The following is a 12645-nucleotide window of genomic DNA, read 5'->3' as shown; positions in this document are numbered from 1 at the left end:
TTTAAATGAATGGAAGACTGCACTGCTGGAGGTTATTTATGGTGAGAGACGTATGGCTATCCTTCACATCGAAAAAGGTGTACAAATTATTTCCAAAAAATGGGAACCTTATATACTTTGTTTGCCAACCAAACCCAGAACAATATATGGAAAGTTTTTGAACATACAGAATGGTTTATGCTAAGACACATTCACTAAAATAATATTTGTCACCATTATACATGTGCTTCTCCTCATGAAATACCTTCTGACAACATATCTCCCCCCCGACTTCGCTTTTCTTTATCGTCGATTTCACTCCCGCTACTTTACATATTTACATAACAACACGAATTATATTGATATGTTGATGATAATATATTAAAATACCAGTTATTGCTTCTACGAATTATATAGGCTGTATAGCCTAATTGATTTTGCTTATATATTATATTAGACTTTTTATTTTTCCCCTTTCTCTTTCTTTTCTTTTCTTTTTATGATGTATTATACTAATTTTGCTGCAGTATATGCAAATGTTGTCTATTTTGCATGTTAAATTTAAAATCGGGTACTCCTTTCTGTACTCTGAAATGATTTCTATTCAACCTATACTTGTTCTAAATTCAAAAAAAATTAGAAAATTAATAACAGTAATTTTGTATATTGTGTGTTTTAAAGAAACAGACCAGTTGTACACTTGATAACTTTATTATACTCAGTTTTCGCATTGTATAATGTATAACTGCCTTTGCTGTTTAATAAAAAAGATTTAAAAAAAAATAATAATAATTTGTTAGAGCAATCTTATCAAGATCACTTGGAATTAACAAATTAGAACACGCATATTATCTTTAATTACAGCTTCTTACTTGGATGAGAGTCTTAATAACGATACATCTCCGCTGATATTCCTCACAAATATATTATTACTCAATAATAGAAACATAAAAGAATTACAGTGCAAACAAATAAAAATATATGTAAACAAAAGTGAAAATTTACAAGATCGATACCGACATAAAAATCTGAATCAGAAGCAAAACAAGAAAAATACAGAAAAATATGTTCCTCATTACTGGTGATAGTAATAAGTAAAAACTCATAAAACAAAATAAAGAATAGACATTTCTCCAATTGGATGTTGTGAAACACGTAGGTACAATTTTAACTTGTTGAAACATTCTTGTTCATGTTTTTCTGACCATCTCATCTATATTTTAAGCCAAATTGCACTAAAAGTAGGACCTTGATCTTTGAACATGAAATGGATAAAGGATAGATGTTGTAGTGAATGTTGGTGGCTGGTTCTATGTTTGATATGATGGACAGAGTTACCCAGGTGAGATCAAGGACAACAGAGGTGGCGAATACTTAGTGAGCACAATGGAGCAATCTGGCAGCATCTGAAAATGGTCAGCAACACCAGATGAAATATTAAATTTTGTTTACAGTTAATCAGGAAGATAAACAGGCCTACATTGATTAATTCATGTGGATTCTACAGGTTTGAGTAATTTGTATCAGAGTCCTTTGACTGGGGACAGAAATGTAATGCGAGTCACGTTCAATGTAACATGAGTCACATGTCAAAATTGATTTTAAGTTTAGTTTGGTTAATACTCTGTTTTTTGTTTGTGCATCAATCCTAAATTTAGGGTCTTATAATTGTATAGTATAACAATCATATTGTAAAAATAATTAGGAGAGCAGGTATAAATAAATATATAAGTCCCCTCAGTTCCTATGTCCATTCTCTTGGAGCATGAGTCAATCTTATAAACAATAAAATGTAACTATTAGAGTGTACATTTTTTTCTGCTTCTAAGCATTATTTATGACTACCGAACCCATGTATTATTGTTGTACTTTTGAAAATTTTCAATTTCAGCTTCATTTTTTATGTGTGGTTCATGTAAATTTAGAAAAATTAACATAAAATGTAACGTGAGTCACATGGAATGACCCTACTATATTTATCATCTGAACTGACTGCAGGACATAAGAGGGCTGTCTGGGAGCTCACATTAGAGACTGGTACAGGCGCAAGTTCTTGTTCCTCCCTGGTAAGGATGTCACACATGATATCATGTAACACATCTAGGAGTTCTTATAGTTATTTGCTATTATTGTAGAGTTTACTTTTATTATAACGCTAGATGTGGTCATTCTTTCTTCCACGTGTCTTTGGATCCATAAACTTTTGTCCATGGACTTTTGTCCAGGAATGATGATGTTTGTCCATGAAAGATGACATTTTGGCTCTTTCTGAGTCCCGTTTTTTTCCGGGAAAAATCCGAACTCGGCGTGGAAATCCAAACTAATCCCAACCCGCTCATCTCTTATTATAACCCTATGATATTTTTTCATTGTTTTTTGATGAATTGTGGTATTCAGGAGGATCAAAGAAGGAAGTCCTGCCATCTAGGATCCTGTAATGTGCTCTACAGCTGTGTGCATTTAGAATTGATTCATTTATTGACTGGTCTGTACTCCTGAACTTATTAAATTTTTTCTTTGTAATAGTTGCTGGCAGCAGCCACCCTGGCTCCCGATCTACCGTTTCGGACATGATGCCAAGAGATAAACACAGTCACGAGTTGCCCAGTAAATGTTTACTGCTGGGAATGTCTCCCAGACTCCAGGGGAACAGACATTTTGCTGCGACATGCACCGTTCCGCCAAGTGGGAGCAGATGTGTCGTAATGACGCGAATCACATCACGATGACCCACCCACTTCAGTAGGGACTCAGTAGATGTGGACATCTTTTACGTAAAATACACAGGTGTAAAATTGGTTTTAAAAAAAAGAAAGGTACTTAATATACCATGTTAAATATGTCCACAACATGACTTATACTTAAAGCGTTCCAAACACTTTAGTTTAAACATATCATACGGTTTCAGTATCTATAAATGTGATAGATAAGCTGTATCATCAAATTGTGGCTGCACTTCCCCTGGAAAAAAAACATCTCCACGTAAGAACCGTGCTGGTGGGTGTTGGGGTAATAAATGGTTAAAAGGTTGCAAAATCAAAGCAAATCCTAGGAGCTATAAATTGCTTATGTCAGCATACCCAAGGTTGCCAGAGCATACTGTTGCTTGTAGAACCACATGCACCAGAATGTCCTGGCTTCCGGGGCCTGTAGAACACTATGTAGACAAAAGTGATTGGACACTGATGGCAAATAGATCAACGAGATGTTATTGACGTCAGTAGTTTGTAGGTCCCACCACGTGCAGTGATTACTGCAGACACTCTTCTTGGCAAACTGTCCACAAGTTCCTGGACAGCAGCCGACAGTATGTCTTGCCATTCTGCCTTACGTACAGTGACCAACGGTGACACTTAAGAAGGTCGAGTCGGCCTCGAATGCACCCGTCACTGAAAATTCATCCCAGATGTTCTCAGTGCGGTTAAGATCTGGGGGTAATCCAGATTCTACCTAACAGTTAACTTGCACCTTCTAGAAGATAATAGCTAGAATCTGATTGGTTGCTATGGGCAACATCTCCACTTCTGAAAACTCTCACCTTAGTAAATTTACCTCCTGAGATTTGAGCTGACCAGTTCATCCGGGTTACCGAATTTTCTGTATACTGGTCCAGCGTCGCCCTGGAAACATGACAAGTGGCATTGTCGTCCTGATAAAAACATTTGTTGTTTCCGTAGAACTACAAGTGTATGCATGGGCCTCCCTACCAAGTGTTCTTGTCTAAACCGCCACATTAGTGGCCATTTGGAACTCGTGTGCAATGCTATGCAGGGTATGTATTTTGCTTGCGCAGGGGGTGTCCAATCACTTTTGTCTACATAGTGAACTTAATGTATTAAATGCCTTTTAAATAAAAAACACAACCATGGTGATATATTTTATTAAAAAAACACTCCCGCACACGCCCTCCTTCTTTGCTGTTTTGTGTTTGGTTAATAAAAATATTTGCAATATTACTTACATATAATTAATAATAATTAATATGAACACCCTTAGCTGTAGTAACTTGATTTACACAAGGTTCCTTCATTTTAGCTGCAAGCAATTTATTTTTTAGTCGGCCTCCTTGCAGGTCTTCTCACCTCCAGAAGTCAGCGCCGTGCTGTGATAGAATCAATCCGTACGCCAACACCAACTTCAAACTCTCTTTCTAAATCCTTGGGCCTGATTCAGACCCACTCGCGAGCGGCTGTCCGCTCGCAAGTGGGTCGATGTTATGCACTGAGCATGCGCACGACGGAGGGAGCTCCGTCGTGCGCATGCGCCAGACGCGACGAGCGAAGGAAAGTCCTTCGCTCGTTGTGTCCGATCAAAGGGGGCGTGCTGTCAATGTTGATTGACAGCATGCCCCCTTTGGTGGGCGTGCCGGGGGCGTGCCTCCCTGACGGGGGCGTCCCCACGGGAACGCCTCCCGTCAGAAGCCGGCCCACTGACATCACTAGTGATGTCAGTGGGAGTGATTTTGGCTCTGATAGAGCCAAAATCACTCCGGAGCTTGCGGTTGAAAACCTCAACCGCAGGCTCCGGCTCGCAATTTCGATGGTCGCGATGGTCTCGACCATCGCGGCCATCACAAAGCACGCTCGTATAGCCTGTGGGTGGTGACCCACAGCTAAACGAGCGTCCAGGAGGACGCTCCATGAAAATGGAGCCCGGCCCTCATTCAGAGCGTGCGCTCTGCTCAGAGCGTACGGCTCTGAATGAGGGCCTTTGTTTCTAATCAATGTTTTGTCAGTTTGGGGTGTTGTTTTCCATCAGCAATTCTCCTTCCGTTTCAATGACACAGATCGGGCTTCTCTGTGAGTTTCAAGCAGCCTTGACACACTAGATTTACTGACTTACAACTTTCAGCAGTATCACATTATACCAGACTTTGACGTGTGCTTCCTATTTGCCCCCCACATTTAAAACTGCAAAACACAGAAATGTTCTTTGCCGGACTCTACGCTGTCTAATTTTTGGGGACACTCTAGGGATTCCAGGACTAGTCTAGTGAGATCTCTCCAGACTCTAACGTCCTAATCACACATCTGAGACATGTTCAAATCACAGCTTCTCTCTCAGTCACAATAACCAGGAGCGTTGGTAAGCTGTGGTGCTCTTTCTCACCTGTTCTTGGATCTCCAAGTAACATATGAACACTTTAGGCCTAACTGACCCAACCAGCAAAAAGTCTGACTCGGCAGTGCTAGTGTGCCTGTGTGAACTGGTGTTCGAGCACGCGCATGAAGCCCCGATGACCGCCAGAAGGAGCCAGGCAGTGGCAACTCGGATCTCCTTCCCTTAAGGATCAGGGTGCGGGGACAAACGCCATCTGAAGATGGAAAATATTCCTGCAGTCAAGCTACAAAAATGTTGTGTTTTTGGAGCTTGATGAATTTAGATCCCCATACTAGTGTATGGGGACAGCGGGACAGAAGGTAAACAGGAGATATCTGTGCGTTATCTTTATCATGAATAGTCCTGACACTTAATTTATACAGAAGTAGGTGAACATTTACATTTTCACATTCTTTTGTATAAATTCAGCGATGATGAAGAAACCCCTAAAATAATTTACACCTACATTTATTAATAAAAAGTCTCCTATCCCCAAACTAAACAAATCGTCAATCCAGATCACTCTATACTGTAGTGAGCATTCCGGTGACCACACTATATTACAGATAGCATTCCAGTTATCACTATTGAATACAGAGAGCAATCCGGTGACCAGTATACAATACAGAGAGCATTCCTGTTGTCACTCCATAATACAGAAAACCATCTGGTGACAACTTTATAATCCAGAGAGCATTCTGTTGACCACTATATAATACAGAGAGCATTCTGTTAACCACTCTATAATACAGAGAACATTCTGGTGACCACTCTATAATATAGAGAACATTCTGGTGACCACTCTATAATACAGAGCATATTCTGGTCACCAATATATAACAGAGAGAGCATTCTAGTGACCACTATATAATGCAGAGAGCATTATATGGACCACTATATAATCCAGAGAGCATTCTGTTGACCACTATATTTAATACAGAGAACATTCTGTTGACCACTGTATAATACAGAGAGCATTCTGGTAACCACAATTGTATCAATCATAATAAAAGAGTGCCCCGCAAAGGAATCCCTTGCTGCACATTGGCAGAGGCCAATGGAGGGTTTTGTTTCTAACCACTATATTATACAGAGAGCATTCTGGTGACCACTATATTATACAGTGAGCATTCTGGTGACCACTATATTATACAGACAGCATTCTGGTGACAACTATATAATCCAGAGAGCATTCTGTTGATCACTATATAATACAGAGAGCATTATGTTAACCACTCTACAATACAGAGAACATTCTGGTGACCACTCTATAATACAGAGAACATTCTGATCACCACTATATAACAGAGAGAGCATTCTAGTGACCACTATATAATGCAGAGAGCATTATATGGACCACTATATAATCCAGAGAGCATTCTGTTGATCGCTATATAATACAGAGAACATTCTGTTGACCACTGTTTAATACAGAGAGCATTCTGGTAACCACAATTGTATCAATCATAATAAAAGAGTGCCCCGCAAAGGAATCCCTTGCTGCACATTGGCAGAGGCCAATGGAGGGCTTTGTTTCTAACCACTATATTATACAGAGAGCATTCTGGTGACCACTATATTATACAGTGAGCATTCTGGTGACCACTATATTATACAGACAGCATTCTGGTGACAACTATATAATCCAGAGAGCATTCTGTTGACCACTATATAATACAGAGAGCATTATGTTAACCACTCTACAATACAGAGAACATTCTGGTGACCACTCTATAATACAGAGAACATTCTGGTCACCACTATATAACAGAGAGAGCATTCTAGTGACCACTATATAATGCAGAGAGCATTATATGGACCACTATATAATCCAGAGAGCATTCTGTTGACCACTATATAATACAGAGAACATTCTGTTGACCACTGTATAATACAGAGAGCATTCTGGTAACCACAATTGTATCAATCATAATAAAAGAGTGCCCCACAAAGGAATCCCTTGCTGCACATTGGCAGAGGCCAATGGAGGGTTATGTTTCTAACCACTATATTATACAGAGAGCATTCTGGTGACCACTATATTATACAGTGAGCATTCTGGTGACCACTATATTATACAGACAGCATTCTGGTGACAACTATATAATCCAGAGAGCATTCTGTTGACCACTATATAATACAGAGAGCATTCTGTTAACCACTCTACAATACAGAGAACATTCTGGTGACCACTCTATAATACAGAGAACATTCTGGTGACCACTCTATAATACAGAGAACATTCTGGTTACCATTATATAACAGAGAGAGCATTCTAGTGACCACTATATAATGCAGACCACTATATAATCCAGAGAGCATTCTGTTGACCACTATATAATACAGAGAACATTCTGTTGACCACTGTATAATACAGAGAGCATTCTGGTAACCACAATTGTATCAATCATAATAAAAGAGTGCCCCACAAAGGAATCCCTTGCTGCACATTGGCTGAGGCCAACGGAGGGTTATGTTTCTAACCACTATTTTATACAGAGAGCATTCTGGTGACCACTATATTATACAGTGAGCATTCTGGTGACCACTATATTATACAGAGAGCATTCTGGTGACCACTCTATAATACAGAGAGTATTCCAGTGACCACTACACAATGCAGAGAGCATTCCAGTGACCGCTACATAATACAGATAGCATTCTGGTGACCACTTTATAACACAGAGAACATTCTAACGACCACACTATAATGCAGAGAACATTCTGGTGACCAACATTCTAGTGAATACTATATAATACAGAGAGCTTTCTGGTGACCACTATATAATACAACGAGCTTTCTGTTGACCACTATATAATACATACTGCATTCTGTTTACCACTATATAATACAGAGAACACTCTGGTGACCACTCTAATAAAAAGCACATTCTGGTGGACACTATATAATACAGAGAGCATTCTTGTGACCACTATATAATGTAGAGAGCATTCTAGAGACCACTATAGAATACAGAAAGCATTCTGGTGACCACGATATAATAGAGCATTCTAGTGACCACTATATAATGCAGAGAGCATACTAGAGACCACTATAGAATACAGAGAGCATTCTGGAGACCACTATAGAATACAGAGAGCATTCTGGTGACCACTATATAATACAACGAGCATTCTGCTGACCACTATATAATACATACTGCATTCTGTTCACCACTATATAATACAGAGAACACTCTGGTGACCACTCTAATAAAAAGCACATTCTGGTGGCCACTATATAATACAGAGAGCATTTTCGTGACCACTATATAATGTAGAGAGCATTCTAGAGACCACTATAGAATACAGAAAGCATTCTAGTGACCACTATATAATGCAGAGAGCATACTAGAGACCACTATAGAAAACAGAGAGCATTCTGGAGACCACTATAGAATACGGAGAGCATTCTGGTGACCACTATATAATAGAGAGAACATTCCAGTGACCACTATATAATGCAGAGAGCATTCTAGGGATCACTATATAATCCAGAGAGCATTCTGTTAACCACTACATAATATACAGAGCATGATGGAGACCATTCTACAATACAGAGAGCATTCTGGTGACCACTTTATAATACAGAGAGCATTCTGGTGACCATTCTATAATATAGAGAGCATTCTGGTGACCACTCTATAATACAGAGCTCATTCTGGTGACCATTCTATAATACAGAGAGCATTCTAGTGACCACTTTATAATATAGAGAGCATTCTGATGACCACTATACAATAGAGAGAACATTCTGTTGACCACTATATAATGCAGAGAGCATTCTAGAGATCACTATATAATCCAGAGAGCATTCTGTAAACCACTACATAATATAGAGAGCATTATGCTGACCATTCTATAATACAGAGAGAATTCTTGTGACCACTTTATAATACAGAGAGCATTCTGGTGACCATTCTATAATATAGAGAGCATCCTGGTGACCACTTTATAATACAGAGCTCATTCTGGTGACCACTATGTAAAACAGCATTCTTGAGACCAATATATAATACAGAGAGCATTATGGTGACCACTATATAATACAAAAAGCATTTTGGGAGACCATTCTTTAATACAGGGAGTATTCAGGTGACCACTCTATAATACAGATTGCATTCTGGTGACCACTCTATAATACAGATAACATTATGGTGACCGCTCTATAATACAGAGAGCATTCTGGTGACCACTTTATAATACAGAGAGCATTCTGGTGACCACTATATTATGCAGAGAGCATTCTGGTGAACACTATATAATACAGCAAACATTCTGGTGACCACTACATAATACAGAAAGCATTCTGGTGACCACTATATAATATAGAGAGCATTCTAGTGATCACTCTGTAATACAGAGAACATATTACTGACCACTGTTCTAGGGACCACTGTATAATACAGAGAGCATTTTGTTGACCACTAATACAGAAAACATTCTGGTGACCACTATATAATATAGAAAGCATTCTAGTGACCACTTTATATTACAGAAAGCATTCTGGTGACCACTATATTATACATTAAGCATTCAGTTGACCTCTATATAATACAGAGAACATTCTGATGACCATTATATATAGAGTCTTAAATACTGTATAGACTATTTAATGCCAGTGTAGGAAGTCTTTACATCCAATATGCAGCTCCCGCTCCCTGATTGGAGGATAACTGAAAGCCTAGATGACTGCTAATATATGACCAGTGTACATTGTAGAGTTTGAAAAAAATAATAAAATGATGCAATGATTTGATGCAATTATCTTTAACAACATAAAATAATATGCTTATTAGTAAGAGTAACCAGTTTAATAGTGCAACACTAGTCATGCCATAAAGTTGCAGGACCATCTGGCCAGTTGCTTGTGATATCTAAAAAAGTTGGCAGCAGTTTTGGTTAAAAAAAAGGAATAACAACAATAAAAGAGATGTTAATTTACCGTGTGACAGTGTATAATTAAGATCTCCTGGTTATCTCTCTTGAAGTGGCTACACTACAGTAAACAGGGCAATATAGTTCTACAACCCAATAAGGACTATACTGGCTGCAAAGTAAAAACATTTGGGCTTCTCTAGATTAACTCAGTAAACATTAATAACAGGGGTGATAGAAAACTGACGGCAAGCTGATATAGCAGAAAACTTTGACCCCACTCCTTGTAGCTTATATACAGTACGCACAACACTGGGTTCCTTGCACCTGGGCCAGCAGAGGACTCCACTCTCGTAGGTAAGTGTAATCTCTTCTTCTCCTGTCAGTGTTCGAGTAGCATTTTGGTACGAGCTGGGAAATGTAGGAGAAGGGGGTGTCCTGGGACTAATTTTTTTTTTTTGTAGTGTTATTTTTATTATCCTACAGTAAATATATGTTATATGGACACCCTTATATATTTTGTCGAAAAAAAAAAATTCTGCAAATTTTTTTTTTAACTTGTTGTCAACAATGAGACTCTACTGCCACCATCAAAAATTTATGTGTATTGATTGCTCTACAGTAATTACCATCTCTTCTTTATCGTTACATCTATTTGACACTTACTGAGGCAATAAAATAATTATTAAAAAGTAAAAATAGGTTCATTTGCAGCAGATTTTAGGCAATGAGTACAATTACTGAATACCTGGCTATATCGGTGGAAGGGATTAGGAGGCCCATTTATCAATGATTGCTTACTCAATGCAACCTGGGCGCGACATTAAGCAAGTGTTTTCAGGGGAATATGCCGCAAATAGTTAATGATAAATTGGCCCCTAGATGTAAGAGAGGACTTTGTTTCTGTTGTACAGCTCTTTGGGGTCCTGATCCACCGTTGGCACATGGCATCCAGATTGGGAACTGTCCTGGCATTATATTAAATCATTTGCCAAAGGTCACTCTTTGGGATTGTGGTAGATTGTCTGGGGCTTTTTAGGGAGGTGAGAACAGAAGTGACATTATTCATTGCAACCATGGTAAGTACATAGAAATACAATGTCACGGGATGAATTACAAAAACATGCAGGGATTTAAACTTACTTGAGATGTAAACTGGATCTGTCTTAAGTATAAAACTTGGTTGAGTGAATTATGCCTCTGTCTATATTTCAGATTAATTTGCAAGGGTGTCAAAATGTGCCCAAATGAGTTAAAAATTGACAATGAAATTTTCTGCCTACAGCAATCATTAAGGTGCAATCATTAAGGTTAGTTAGTCAACCAGAAAGGCCCTCCGCTATATATAAAATGTGGGGAAATCCTTTTGGAACACAGAAGTTATTCAGATGGTATGAAGTCACATTGCTAAACCCACACATTGAGGAATTGGATCCTTGCTTTAGGAATTGTCAATCATTTCCTGACATTATGATGGACCTGCTCCAGAATTAAGTTACCTCTGTCCCCAATACTTTGGGCCTGACACTTTCCTCAGTGTCCTTTGATTGCAAGCTCCACGGGAACAGAAACTTTTCTTTGAGTATATTTGCCAGAGGTCTACAGAATAAGAGTCTACATCACATAATATGTCTACCCCTAGGCTGGACTATATGCTAATTTAGGGGCATATTCAATTAGCCGCGAAGCTTATGATGGGAGGATAGCCTTGAGCTTTAACGCCCGGAGTTTTTCAATTATAAGCTAATTTCTAAGCCCACGGCTAATGGGTTTTAACCCATAGTTTAAAGGTTAGGTGCCCGGAAGGATGGGCCAATGAGCTCGCGGTAGCCGCAGTAAATGCAAAAAGCCCTACTTACCACACATTTCTGTTCGCACCCTATCGTTCCTCAGGAGGGTGGCAACAGAATCCACAGTGAGTGAAGCCTACGGGCTGCAATTAAATAGCCTTGGTCACTGCTAAAACCACGCAGTTAAGCACCACAGCTAATTGAATATGTCCAAAGTGTTTCCCATGTCCTGTCCTCAGGGCAAGCTACCAGTGCATTTTTTCCGTATTCCGTGCTGGGCCACAGGTATCTTCATTACTGACCGTCGCGTTTTAAAAGATCCACAGATACTAGTTATGTCACTGGTGAGTCTGTGAGGAGATCTGGAAAACATGCAGTTAGGTTGCCCTAGGGAGCGGATTTGTGAAACACTGGGCTAACTATACAGAGAAAGTACATAATAATTTTTACTACATTTACACATTTTATTGGGGTTGGCCACGAGATGCTGAGATTCGGCGGTCAGAATCCCGACGTCTGCATCCCGACATGGTTATGATACCGACACCTGTCGGTTAAGTATCCTAACCCTAACCCTCCCTCCCTGCACCCTAGCCTGAACCTCCCCACCTAATGCCTAACCATGATCTCCCTTCCCCCCCAGGTGCCTAGCCCTGACCTTCCCACTAGTGCCTAAACCCTCCCCCTAACCCCACTACTTACCGCCGGGATGCTGGTGGTCTGGATGCCGGCGCCGGGATTCTGACTGGTGTCGACATTCCGGCGCACGCATTCTCGACGCTGGCATCCCACACGCCGGTTTATCAACTGCATCCCATTTTATTTCTGTATTTACCCGTTTAATCTTGCTATCCATTTGTCTGCTTTCACATTGGTCAACACAATATTCCTGCTCACG

At 39.5% G+C, this 12645-nt stretch overlaps 1 protein-coding gene across 1 annotated transcript in view; it reads left to right on the top strand.

Annotated features, from left to right (window-relative positions):
• Positions 1-10292: 10292 nt before the first annotated feature.
• Positions 10293-12645, top strand: part of SLC34A3 (solute carrier family 34 member 3) — a 24056-nt gene continuing 21703 nt past the window's right edge. Inside the window, exon 1 of the mRNA XM_088469035.1 lies at positions 10293-10314. The gene's annotated coding sequence lies outside the window, so the exon portion shown is untranslated. The remainder of the gene's footprint in view (positions 10315-12645) is intronic.

The sequence above is a fragment of the Taudactylus pleione genome, unplaced genomic scaffold (genome assembly GCF_031769625.1).
Source record: "Taudactylus pleione unplaced genomic scaffold, aTauple2 ptg000013l, whole genome shotgun sequence".
Taxonomy (NCBI): Eukaryota; Metazoa; Chordata; class Amphibia; order Anura; family Myobatrachidae; genus Taudactylus; species Taudactylus pleione.
This window is presented reverse-complemented; position numbering and strand designations above follow the sequence as displayed.